This window comes from Triturus cristatus, chromosome 10 (assembly GCF_964204655.1).
Source record: "Triturus cristatus chromosome 10, aTriCri1.1, whole genome shotgun sequence".
NCBI classification, from domain to species: domain Eukaryota; kingdom Metazoa; phylum Chordata; class Amphibia; order Caudata; family Salamandridae; genus Triturus; species Triturus cristatus.
The window spans coordinates 1,053,531,689-1,053,545,151 of record NC_140593.1 but is presented as its reverse complement, the minus strand read 5'-3'; the positions used below and the strand labels follow the sequence as shown (position 1 = coordinate 1,053,545,151).

General features: G+C 48.7%; 1 protein-coding gene across 1 annotated transcript in view; it reads right to left on the bottom strand.

The window, feature by feature from the left end:
* MMD2 (monocyte to macrophage differentiation associated 2) overlaps positions 1 to 13,463 on the bottom strand; it is a 290,907-nt gene that overhangs the window by 265,800 nt on the left and 11,644 nt on the right. The window lies entirely within an intron of this gene.

Sequence of the window (13,463 nt, the reverse complement as noted above, 5' to 3'; positions counted from 1 at the left end):
TAGGACCGGTTTCTGGCTATCAGCCGTCATCAGCCAGGATAGCTTGACTCCAGTGGCGTAGTGAGCACGGGTCCCACGTCTGGGAATACCCATCCCACTTAGGGCGAAAAGCGTTACAACAAACAAATGATGGACGGAATGCTGACAATGCAGACATTCTCCCCCAGTCAAGAGATCTGGGTTAAATCCATCGTTCTTTTGCCCACTACGCCACCCCAGTTTAGACATGGCCATATGCAAATCAGTCTTGACCCTGTGCCTCATGGGAACAGTCCAGCCCGAACTGCCAAGCCATGTCTTCCCTGGACCGGAATCAAGCATCCTAGGACCGGTTTCTGGCTATCAGCCGTCATCAGTGGGATGGGTATTCCCAGACGTGGGACCCGTGCTCACTACGCCACTGGAGTCAAGCTATCCTGGCTGATGACGGCTGATAGCCAGAAACCGGTCCTAGGATGCTTGATTCTGGTCCAGGGAAGACATGGCTTGGCAGTTCGGGCTGGACTGTTCCCATGAGGCACAGGGTCAAGACTGATTTGCATATGGCCATGTCTAAACTGGGGTGGTGTAGTGGGCAAAAGAACGATGGATTTAACCCAGATCTCTTGACTGGGGGAGAATGTATGCATTGTCAGCATTCCGTCCATCATTTGTTTTTTGTAACGCCTTTCGCAGTTAGTCTGCACCAAAAGCTCCCATGCATTCACCATGCACGGTCTGCTCCTGAGAACTTACCCTGTGTCACCTGCTCCTATGCACTCACTCTCCGCAATCAGCCCCTGCAGCACAGTCGGCCCCTGATACACCCAGCACCGTCTGCTCCTGCACACTCACCCTGCACCGTCTGCTTTCACGCACTCACCATGCACCGTCTGCTCCTGAGAACTCACCAGATACCATATGCTCCTGCCTACTCACACTGCATAGTTAGCTCTCATCCACTCGCACTGCACCGTCAGCTCCCATGCACTCACCCTGCACCTTCTCTTCTTGCACACTCACCCTGCACCATCTGCTCCTGTACACTCACCCTGCACCGTCTGCTTTCACGCACTCACCATGCACCGTCTACTCCTGAGAACTCACCAGACACCATATGCTCCTGCCCACTCACACTGCACAGTTAGCTCTCATCCACTTGCTCTGCACCATCTGCTTCAATGCAATCACCCTGCACCATCTGCTCCTTTGCACTCACCCTGCAACATCTGCTCCCACACACTCAACCTGCAATGTATGCTCCCACGCACTCATCCTGCACCACCTACCCCGTGCGGTCACCCACTGCCATCTACCCCTGTGCACTCACCCTGCACTGTCTGCTCCTTACCCTCACCCTCCTCACTCTCTTCCTTCTCCCTCATACTCCTCTCCTCATTCTCCTTTCTTCTGCCTCATGATACTCTCCTCCTCACTTTCCTTCATTGTCCCTCAGGCTGTTCTTCTCCTCCTCACTATCTTCCCCAAAACTTCACACATTCTTCTCCTCCTAACTCTATGCTTCAGACTGCTACACAGCTAACGATTACAATCCAAACCACATAATTCCACTACACATCACATCCATACACTCAATAACACATAGCTAAAATACAATACCATTAGCAAAGCCAAACGCTCTAACTTGAACAAATGTGAGACCTAATGCATTTCCAATGCTTGTTTCTTTTTTTACCAAGGACAGTTCGAATGTATAAACCTTTACCATGGAGTAGCTGTTGTGCTGATTTATCTGTGTGGTGCTTACTTTGAGGAAGTTAGTTGCCCACATACATATAAATATAAATGCAAACATTTTCCCTCTTCTATCCCTCCACAATCCTCTTAATCCAAATAACTGACTAACATATCCACTACTCAAATTACTTTCCTATTTGACTATACTAATTCAACACTATGCTTTATGGGTTTCGGAGTAGCATGCTACTCGCCCAAAAAGCGCTTTGACAATACAATACATGTACATTGAGATCTCCCAAGGAGTCGTTCATGGGGATAATGCCCCTGATGGATGATAGTCCTACCTATGGTTTGGTACATTGGGCCCACAGGCGAAAGACGTTGTATGAGCAGGGACCATATTATGGATCTTGCTGGCGCTGTGCAGACGGAGAACGACCTTTACAACACGGTCATTACACCGCGATACATTTACATTACGGTCATTACAACGCAAGTCGTTGCAACGACTTGCGCTGCATGGTGCTCTACACTAAGGAATAATATGAGGAGTTGAAATAGTAAATCATACTATTCCTAAGTCCAGCGCCTTAGCGCAAGTCGTTGTAACGACTTGCGTTGTAATAACTGCGATGTAACGCACCGCAATCTAAATGATCGCGTTGTAACGTCACATATTCTGTGCAGACTAGTTTCACTCTATGCACCAGCCATCCTGTTACTGGAAAAGTACTACAGTTCAACCATAAATATCTGCAACTTCACCTTATGGTTCCCCAACAATGCTGCTACAGGTGATAAACTCTTAATGTAGGTGGCTACATATACCTCGACTTGCCACTGCTCTGTGTCGAGGGCATAGCCTGGGAACTAAGATTGGCTCCTTTCTCACTACTTATCCAGGAACTGTGGTTGTAGTCTGGAATATCGAGGATACAATATTGGGTTCCACAATTTCATGACCAAAATATGAAAAAACAAATTTACTATTTTTAACGCCAAATCTGCATACTTTGACAAAATACCACATCTACATACTTTCAGAATATAGTGTTGAGGTACTAAGACGTGCAGTTAGGTATAGAGAACCTAGATACACATACCTGTCGATATTTTGTCCACTCGGCATCCTATACTCGATATTACAAATCTACACTGGCACTGCTCAGGGCCAGACTAGGAACCAAAAGCTGACCCGGCAACAAAAAAAATCAAACCAGCCCCACGCCCATCCTTTCCTCTCTCTCTCACTTTCCATCTGTTAATTTTATGTCAAGACAGGAGGCTAGCATTATGCATACAACTTGTATTTCCCACTTCTGAGAAGCACCATTAAAAACTCATGGCATTCAATAACATCACAATCAAAGAAAGAATCTTCAGAACCACAATTAGCATGCAACTACCATCTTCCTCTTTTGTTCGCTGCTTCTAGGTAGATAAGTGTTGTCTTTTTTATTGGTAATATTAAGGATTTTTTTGTATAAAGAATGTCTGATTTGGAAGCTATTTATGTGATACCCAATGTATGGGTGTATGAATGAGTGTTGATTAATTGTTTATCAGCGCAATGGGGATTTTTAAGATGAGGAGAAGTTATATTTGTAAAATATTTTTTAGGTACAGATAGTTTAATTTTGAAAGTTATATCATTTTGGCTAGGTTTTAGAGACACTGTCCATCTAGTAATCATCTGCCTCTCTCTCTTTCTCTCTCTCTCTCTCTCTCTCTCTCTCTCTCTCTCTCTCTCATGGAGCCCACTGTGATGCTGCAATCAACCTCTAAGAGCCAAGGAGAGTGACAGAGGTGCCAGTGGCTACCCAAGCCTTCCAAATCCACCCTCCTGTAGCTCCAGCCCTCTGGAGATATGTCCAGTGGAATAAATGACCAGCCTGACCCTGGAATTGCTGGTTCAAGAAGACGTGAGGGTACCCCACCACAGGTTTACTGCATACTCCTCTCGAGGTTTGCAGTAATAAGACCAGGGCTTTGCAGCCACTACAAATCAGTGCTTAATTTGAGCCAGTGGTTTCCGGTGCTTGGCACCGGCACTTTATTGTCAACACCAGCGCTTGTGAAAGTCTGCCACAAGGTACCACTTTCTAGCTAATTTAGAGATGACCACAACAGCAGTTAATTATTTATTCAATGTACAGTAGAAATTAACACCCGCTTATAGCTTTGGGTGCCTGCAATAGTCTGTATTGTCACACTTGTAGGACTGTGATGGTTAGTAGCTGTGTTGCTATTATTATTGCCAGCATGGCAGGGGGGATGTGTGGTGCAAGCTGCAGTGGCCTTCTGAAAAGAGCCTTGGCACTTATTTTTTTTTTTACAAATTAAGCACTGCTGCAAATGCTCTCAGAAACAGATGCATGCTGCCAAATGCTAATGGGCTGCCTGCTCTGCCACCCCTCCTCCACACTCATCAGGGTCCCTGGCATCTTGCTTCCCTGAAGCTCCTCCAAGTTTTCTGAACGTTGCCAACCGCACGCACAGAGTCCAACGCTGTGCAACAGAATATCCATCCAACAGAAAGTCAAGGGTACAAATCGAAGCTGTGAAGCCAAACCTTAGCCTAAAAAGGCGTGAGCACAGAAAACCTTCACTGAAAGCTCTTCGTTGGCTGCCAGATAATGCTACAATCAGGTTCTAGGGCTCTGCCCAGGGCTTTAAGTGGGCCGGGTCCTTCCGGTGCTCAGCACCCACAGTTCTAAAAAGCAGGTGCTGAGACTGGTCCCTATCCGGCTCTCCATTGTTGCCCTCACCCTACGAGTGAAAAAAAAATCTCAACTTGGCAGCAGTACCACTCTTCACTGCCTTTAATGTATCTTTAAAGGGACTCGTTACAGTTCTTTCACAGTCTCATCATTTCAGAAATGAAGCATTTGAACTATTTTATACATATATACCACTGTTGTTGCTTATTTATCTTATGCAACCAACAATCAATGACAAAGCCAATAGTCCTGGCTTGCTGTAGGTGTAATGATGCTTGTTGTATTATATATTTGGATGCAAAAACCGAAAGAAGCAACAAAATACCAGTCGGGCGGCGCATAATGCTGGGCATAGATTTTTAATGTGCGCGTTTCAAGCCACGCCCTTAATTATATCGGCCACGCCCCTTTCAGAGATCCCCACGTTTTTTCACCCCACTTAAAACCCTAGTTGTGCCTCAAGCAAAAGGGAACAGGCTATTTGCAGAAGCTATCTACAAAATATGTGCCCATATAAAAGCAGGCGCAGCAGCCAGCCAAACATCAGGCAACAGAATAAAAGAGGTAGGGTCTGCAGAGTGTTAGGACCAAACCAAACCACAACTGACAGCCAAAACAACCTTCTCTTTAGAAAAATGTACAGAACTGAGTTACTTAGACAAATATTAGACTGTGATAATTTCTGATCACTGGGTTGCAATAAAAGGATATGATTACATATTCGCCAAGAAAGCAATCTCAGCTCAAAAGATTGAGTGATGGTTTGAAGTAAACAAAAATGTGAAAAAACTTTGTTTGTGGGTCTCACCATCACAAAGAGAGACATAGCCCGGCTATGGAAAGTGACCACCCCTCCACTGATGGGTGCATGGAAGCAAGGTCTTGATTTCTGTATGGGCCTGGAACGCCCGGTATTTATTTAATTTAGGATACCCACAAAAACATGCTAAAAATATGGCAGTGCTGGGCAGATTACCACAGTATTCTGTTACCCACCCACCACCACCACTGGACACACACGACACGCCCTAACTGAGGTATAGACATCGATTATAGGTCACATATTATATGCAAGAGTCATTGGATGTCATTGGGAGCCTGCAAGGCAACATAATGGGGCTATGGCATGCGTTGGGGTATTACTGTTTACTATTGCTCAGTTGCTGATAAATCTGGTATTTAATATACGCCATATATATGTACTACATCAATATGCTCATGTTTAATGGGCCCTATGAGTCAAATATGGCTTCTGAATACTAATAAATTATGTTGCTAAAAAAATGTGAAAAAACATAGACTTTAATAAAGTGGGATCAAAAATGTAAGTTACTGAAAAGATAGAAGGAAAATTTGTCACAGCATAAAAATGTTTAAATGTTGTGTCTTACAGGACACAGGTATGTATACTGGCAGCAGAGACAAGGGGTCATTCTCCTGCTAAAGCAGAGAGGAGAATTTACAGTCAGATGAGGAACAGGGCGGGAGAACTAGTAAGGGACTTGAGGATTCAGGCATGGGTAGCTTTAAGGGATAGTAAGGGATTTTTAGGGTTCAGGGCACATTAGAATTAAAGGGTAGTAAAAAGTTTTTAGGGTTAAGGGAAGGGTTGCAGTAAAGGGTAGTAATTGTTTTGGAAAGGTAGCTTTAAGGGGTAGTTACGCCTTTTTAGAGCTCAGGGATTGGTAGTGCTAGGGGATAGTAAAGATTTTTTTCTGGTTGAGGGAATGGTGGCATTAGAGGGTACAGGAGAGATTTTTAGGGTTTAGGGATGGGGAGTGTTAAGGGGTAGTAGGGGATTTTTGATGTTCATGGAAGGGTAACATTAAGGGACAGTAATTCTTTTTTGGGCTTCAGAGAAATGTCATGTTAAGGAGTAGCAGGAATTTTTTTTAATGGTCAAGGATTGGTGATGTTAGAGGTAGTAAGGGATATGTTAAAGGCTAGTAAGGGGTTTGAGAGTACATTCAGATACATTTAAGAATGTTTGCAAAATAACATTTTATGTTCAACATTTTTTGAAATGATCATAGAAAATAATGAAGAACGCAACATTCTTACCTCCACAATTTAGTCAAGATTTTAAAATTCAACTTTATTACATATATTCAAAGTAATCCTCAAATACTATTCTGATTTAGATTTGGATGACAGTGAAAGGAAGCGCTGAATATGACAGATAATCAGCCAGTAACATTTACTACAATTTAGCAGTAGTTTGTTGGCGGGATATCCCCAGTGGCGGCCGGCTCAGGCAAGCGCGGTAAGGCGGTGCACGAAGCGGCAGGGGGGAAGCCGACGGACGACAGAATAGGTATTATATATATTTTTATTTTTTAATTATACCTATTCCGTCGTATGTTGACTTCCCCCCTGAACCCCTATGCCCCACCCCACTACGTTTACCTGTGCCGGCCACCGCTTGATATCCCCTGGTAGAGTCTTATATCGCTCCAGAATTAGTATTTTTCATTAACATCTAACTTCCCTTCTTGAATGAATCTCTAGCGCAAGGCTCGGTTCCTACAGCCTTTAAAAACGCTATTGTGGTCCCTTTGTTAAAAAAGCCAGGGGCCGATCCTTCACATCTCTCGAATTATTGCCCTATTTCTCTCCTGCCTTTCTTGGCTAAAATCCTAGAAAAACATGTTGCAGGCTGCCTCTCTGGCTTTGTCGAAAAAATGGACTACCTAGATCCCCGTCAAGCGGGTTTTCGGCCTGCTCACTCTACTGAGTTTGTGATCCTTGCAGCACTGGACACTTTGAGAGCTAATTCAGATAAGGACATCCCTCAGGCCTTGGTGCTCCTAGATCTGTCGGCCGCTTTCGACACGGTCGATCCCAAAATTCTGATGGACCGTGTCGCGCAGGCCGGCATACAGGGCCCCGCATTCAATTGGATAAAGTCCTTTCTTGAAGACAGGACACAGGTGGTCCGTCTTGGTCCCTTTACTGCCTCCAAGCTCTCCACCACATGCGGGGTGCCACAGGGCTCGTCCCTATCTCCACTCCTTTTTAACCTCTATCTAAAGCCTCTTACTCACTCACTAAAAGATAGAAAGGTAACAACCTTTAACTATGCTGACGATCTTCAGCTTGTCTTTACCTTGGACTCCCCTGACTCGGCTGCGGAATTTCAAGCCACCATGCTGCACATCCAACGCTGGATGGACCTCAATCACCTCAAACTAAACCCGGGCAAGACGGAATTAGCTCTGCTTGGGAAGAGTGAGATCCTGTGGGGCCACCACTACTGGCTGACTGAACTAGGTGTTCCCCCACCCCGTCATCCGCTGTGAAGAGTCTGGCGGTCACCATTAGCTCTGATCTGTCACTCAAGGGACAGGTCGGAGCTGTGGTCTCTTCCTGTTTCCTCCAACTGCGTAAAATTCGCAAGATTGCCCACCTGCTATCGCACTCAGCACTTATACAAGTTGTGTTCGCCTTGGTCCTCTTACGTCTCGACTTCTCTATTCCATTTATCTTGGTCTGCCCCTGTTTTTGCTTAAACGTCTTCAACTAGTGCAGAATCAGGCCGCAAGACTAACCTATAAACAACCTAACTGGCAATCCGTCAGACCTTGGCTATCTAAACTTCATTGGCTTCCAATTGCCCAACGTGCAGCTTTTAAGGCAGGTTGTCTGAACTTCAAAGCACTGCACGGTAGGAGTCCTAAATTCATCAGCTGCATGATTGTAAAGCATGTCCCACTGCGTAACTTACGCTCTGCCCATCTTCATTTACTGACTCTCCCCCTCTTTAGATGCAAACGTCAAGGAGGTTGCAGGTTCTCCTACCTCGCCCCTAAATTTTGGAACACTCTACCCTTAGCAATCAGGAGGTGCGATAACCTGTTGGGTTTCAGAAAAGCGCTCAAAACTTGGCTGTTTGTGCAAGCTTATGCTTGAGTCCTTGCGCTGTAACATTACTCAAGTTTAGCGCCATGAAACCTTTCGGTGACCGTGCGCTCTTATAAGTTCCTGATAACATAACATAACTCTAAATCTGGCCCTGAACACTCCCCCTCTCTTCCTTACCATCAATGACATTTTGACGCCTAACAGTGTGGAAGACTTTTTACATGTACCATGTAGTGAGTTGGTCAAACTTCATTTTTGAGGACTACTGCTTCTCCTAATATCGCCTCATAGCCAAAGTTGGACGAAAACCTTTTTTGCAGGGATAAAACAGAAGTTTGAGTTAAAACATGTTTTTTTCTGTGCTTGCTCTCTTCCCCTACACTGAGCTCAATTCTGGTGCTACCTGTGAATTCCTGTACCACTATAGATGTTTTTTTTTTTTTTAAGTTTTATATAGCGCAAGCTAGACCCAAAGATATCAGGTATCAGAGCGCTTTACATGAACACCCGTTTCGTTTCAGATGGACACATTCGTTTGTTTGTTAGGCACGGGGAGATTAAGTGATTTGCCCAGAATCACGGGATGCTGAGCGTCGTTGCCGAAAATCGACCCAGGTTCTCCAGCTTCGAGGTCGACCGCTCTAGCCGTAAGGCTACATCCTCTCCCCTATCATGTCATATTTCTTCACTAGAACTAGGGTCTCCTATTGTAAGTGTGCGGGCCCTCTCTGGGGCACTGGAGGACATAAGAGGGAATCACTTGTTTAAATCAAGGCATATCACACTGGTGTTACAGGTGCATTATGTAAATCACACCAGCCTCCAGGTCCAGGACATTGTTTTACTTTTCTCAGTGTCAATTTGTTTTTCAAAGAAGTACAAATGTTTGCCCATAAGGAATGAGATTCTGGCATCTGCATTTGATTGGCTATCTCTGCTCTCTAATCCAGTGGACTGTTTAAATATTGATTCCCTACAAGAAAAAACCTCAGAAAGTCAGGAGCAAACTTTTATTTTGGATTCCGCAAGTCTGCCAAGTGGCACTATGACTTATGATTCCATCAGCAGTCCCTGGCTTTTCAGCCAATGGCATGCTGCATTGTGTGACTTGTAGTTTATACTTTTAACTCTTCCATTATGGGTTCAAACCCTAGAATGCAAAGTGAGGGTGGCGAAAGCGCCAGAACTGGCTGAAAGTGACATACATGATATGGAGCAAAGTGTCAGCTATGTTTCAAAATGTTCCTAAGTCTTCAATTCGATGTAAATAAAGGCTTGTTTCACAGTGGCGGCTGACAGTAACAAAGGGTGGTGAGGCGGATGGTGGGAGCGCAGGGGGAGAGAGAGCGTGGGCGAAAATCGGGATTAATAATAATTTAAAAAACATACCTGATGCCGCCGGCCACCTCCCGTGTTGCCTTGCTCCTGCTGGCAGCCCCTGGGACAGACTCCCAGCCAATCCCTGTGCTACAGAGCACCGCGGGGCTGGGTCTAAATGGGTGGAAACGGCGCCCTGCTCAGACCAGGGAGTCTGTGGGGGATTCTCCAGCCCGGCTGCCGAATGCAGCCGGGCTGGAGAAACCTAAGTGCGCAAGTGTGTTTTGGTCGGCCTGAGACACACATGAGCAGTTAGGGACTAGGGAGTGCACAAGGACTCCTCCTCCCCCTCCCATGCCCCGCCCCTCCTTGCACAAGCTGGCAAACGAAAAATAAAACGATGCTAGAGCATTGTTTTATTTTTCCTTTGCTGGCTATGCGCCAGGCAGAGCGGCGACGCTCCTCGGCCATTGGGGAGGAGCCCCCACTGTTGTTTCGCATTTAAAGCCCAAAGTAAACTCTACTCATATTGTTCGTGAGGGTTCATGTTTTCATTCACATCACTGCATTAAAACAAGCATTGGAAGGCAAATGTTTTTTTTCTTTTGTGTATTGGAAAGTTGTATATCGCGCTTCACTACACAACAAAGTTACAACATGGATATCAGCAGAGCAACCCTTACTGAAACAAAGAATAAGTAAAGGACAGGTGGCAATAGCAGGAGGAAGATCACACAATCAATCAATCAATCAATCAATCAAGCATTTGTATAGCGCGCTACTCACCCGGAGGGTCTCAAGGCGCTTGGGGGAGGGGGGTCCGCTACTGCTCGAACAGCCAGGTCTTGAGTTGCTTCCTGAAGGAGAGGTGGTCTTGGGTCAGGCGGAGGTGGATGGGGAGGGAGTTCTACGTCTTGGCAGCCAGGTAGGAGAAGGATCTTCCTCCTGTTGTGGCTCTTCGGATGCGGGGGACGGCGGCGAGGGCGTGGCTGGTTGATCGAAGCTGGCGGGTGGGAGTGTAGAAGGTCAAGCGGTCGTTGAGGTATCTTGGGCCTTGGTTGTGGAGAGCTTTGTGTGCGTGGGTGAGGAGTCGGAACGTGATTCTCTTGCTGACGGGGAGCCAGTGCAGGTTTCTCAGGTGTACGGAGATGTGGCTGTGTCGGAGAATGTCCAGGATGAGGCGTGCTGAGGCGTTCTGAAAGCGCTGGAGTCGTTTCTGGAGTTTGGCTGTGGTTCCGGCATAGAGGGAGTTGCCGTAGTCCAGTCGGCTGGTGACGAGGGCCTGGGTGATCGTCTTCCTGGTTTCGGTGGGGATCCACCGGAAGATCTTACGTAGCATGCGTAGGATGTTGAAGCATGATGCGGAGACGGCGTTGACTTGTCTGGTCATGGAGAGGGAGGAGTCCAGGACGAAGCCCAGGTTGCGTGCGTGGTCTGTTGGTTTGGGTGCGCTGCCAAGGGCAGGGGGCCACCAGGAGTCGTCCCAGGTGGAGGGTGATGATCCCAGGATGAGGACTTCCATCTTATCTGAGTTCAGTTTCAGGCGGCTGTTCGTCATCCACTCGGCTACGTCTTTCATCCCTTCGTGTAGGTTGGTTCTGGCGGTGGCGGGGTCGTTGGTGAGGGAGAGGATCAGCTGGGTGTCGTCGGCGTAGGAGATGATGTTGAGGTTGTGTTGGCGTGCGATGGCTGCGAGGGGGCTCATGTAGATGTTGAAGAGGGTGGGGCTGAGTGATGATCCTTGTGGTACGCCGCAGATGACTTCGGTGGCCTCGGATCTGAACGGGGGTAGGCGGACTCTCTGTGTTCTTCCGGCGAGGAAGGAGATGATCCATTCCAGTGCCTTCTCCTGGATGCCGATGTTGTTGAGGCGCTGCACTAGGGTGCGGTGACAGACCGTGTCGAACGCCGCGGAGAGGTCCAGGAGGATGAGGGCCGTTGTTTCCCCGTTGTCGAGCAAAGCTCGGATGTCGTCGGTGGCTGCGATGAGGGAGGTCTCGGTGCTGTGGTTGGCCCGGAAGCCGGACTGCGAGTGGTCGAGGGATCCGTTAGTCTCGAGGAAGGCGGTCAGTTGTCTGTTGACGGTTTTCTCGATGACTTTGGCCGAAAAGGAAGGAGCGAGATGGGGCGGTAGTTTTTGAGGTCGGTGGGGTCCGCTGATGGTTTCTTCAGTAGGTCGCTGAGTTCGTCGTGCTTCCAGCTCTCTGGGAAGGTGGCGGTGTCGAAGGAGGCGTTGATGATGTCCCGCAGGTGGGGTGCGATGACGGAGTTGGCCTTGTTGAAGACGTGGTGAGGGCAGGGGTCGGTTGGAGATCCTGAGTGGATGGAGTTCATCGTGCGGATGGTGTCTTCGGTGTTGACTGGGGTCCAGGCGCGGAGGGTGGCGGTGGGGGGGCGTTGTTCCGGTCATAGGGTGCGTTGGCTGTGTGCTGAAACTGTTGTGTATGTCTGCGATCTTGCTGTGGAAGAACGAGGCGAGCGAGTTGCAGAGGTCTTGCGAGGGCGTGATGTCGTTGTTTCCGGCGCTGGGGTTTGAGAGCTCTTTGACGATGTTGAAGAATTCCTTGCTGTTGCGGGCGTTGTTGTCCAGTCGTTCCTTGAATGCGGATTTCTTGGTGGCGTGGATCAGCTGGTGATGTCTTCGAGTGGCGAGCTTGAGGGTGGTCATGTTGTCTGTAGTTGGGTCTCTGCGCCAGGCTTTCTCGAGGGCCCGGCAGTTCTTCTTGGAGCTCTTGAGTTCGTCGGTAAACCAAGATGCTTTCTTGGTGCCGGGTCTTGCGGGGGGTTCTTCAGTGGAGCGAGGTCGTCTGCGCAGTTGCTGATCCATTTCGTGAGGTTGTTGGTGGCTTGGTTGGGGTTCGCTGATCTGGTGGGGGGGTTCTGGCTCAGGGATGTGGTGAGCTGGTCGGCAGTGATCTTGTTCCAGCTTCTGCGGGGGACCAGTTGCGGGTGGTGGTGAGTCGTGGTCCTTCTGAAGCTGAAGTGGACGCAGCTGTGGTCTGTCCAGTGGAGTCCGGTGGCGTGGCTGAAGGTGATGTCCTTGCTGGAGGAGAAGACGGGGTCGAGCGTGTGGCCGGCGTAGTGGGTGGGGGTGGTCACCAGTTGCTTGAGTCCGAGGTTGGCGAGGTTGTCCAGCAGGGTGGTGGTTTTGCGGTCGTTGTTGTTCTCCAGGTGGAAGTTGAGGTCCCCGAGGAGGATGTAGTCAGCGGAGGGGAGGGCGTGCGGGCTGATGAAGTCGGCGATGTCTTCGCTGAATTGTGTGCGAGGTCCCGGGGGTCTGTAGATGAGGGTGCCTCTGAGGTTGGTCTTGGGGTCGGTGTGGATCTGGAAGTGCAGGTGTTCGGCGGCTGTGAGGGTGTCTTCGGAGTTGGTCGTGATGCGGATGGTGTTCTTGTGGACGATGGCGATGCCTCCTCCATTCTGGTTGGCGCGGTCCCTCCGGGTGATCTTGTATCCGTTCGGGATAGCGATGGCGATGTCGGGTGCTGAGGAGGCGTTCATCCAGGTTTCCGTGAGGAAGGCGACGTCTGGGCATGTGGCGTCGAGCAGCTTCCAGAGTTCCACTGCGTGCCTGTGGACGGAGCGGGTGTTGAGCAGGATGCACTTCAGGTGCTTCAGGTGGTTGCTGTTGGTGCTTGGCTTGGCGGGTGCGGTACGGGTCCGGATGCAGGAGAACTTGCAGGATTGGCAGGTGAAGGGTCCGTGGGTGCGTCTTGGGGTGGCTCTGCAGCAGCCGGGGCTCCGGCCGGTGTTGAGTGCGATGAGAGTGGCGGCGTTGTAGGTCTTGCGGGTGGGCTGGCATCTGCAGGGGCCAGGGGGTCTGGCGCTGGGCGAGGGCCAGGCACGGACGGGCGCAGACAGGCTTGCCTTAGGCGCGCCAGCGGC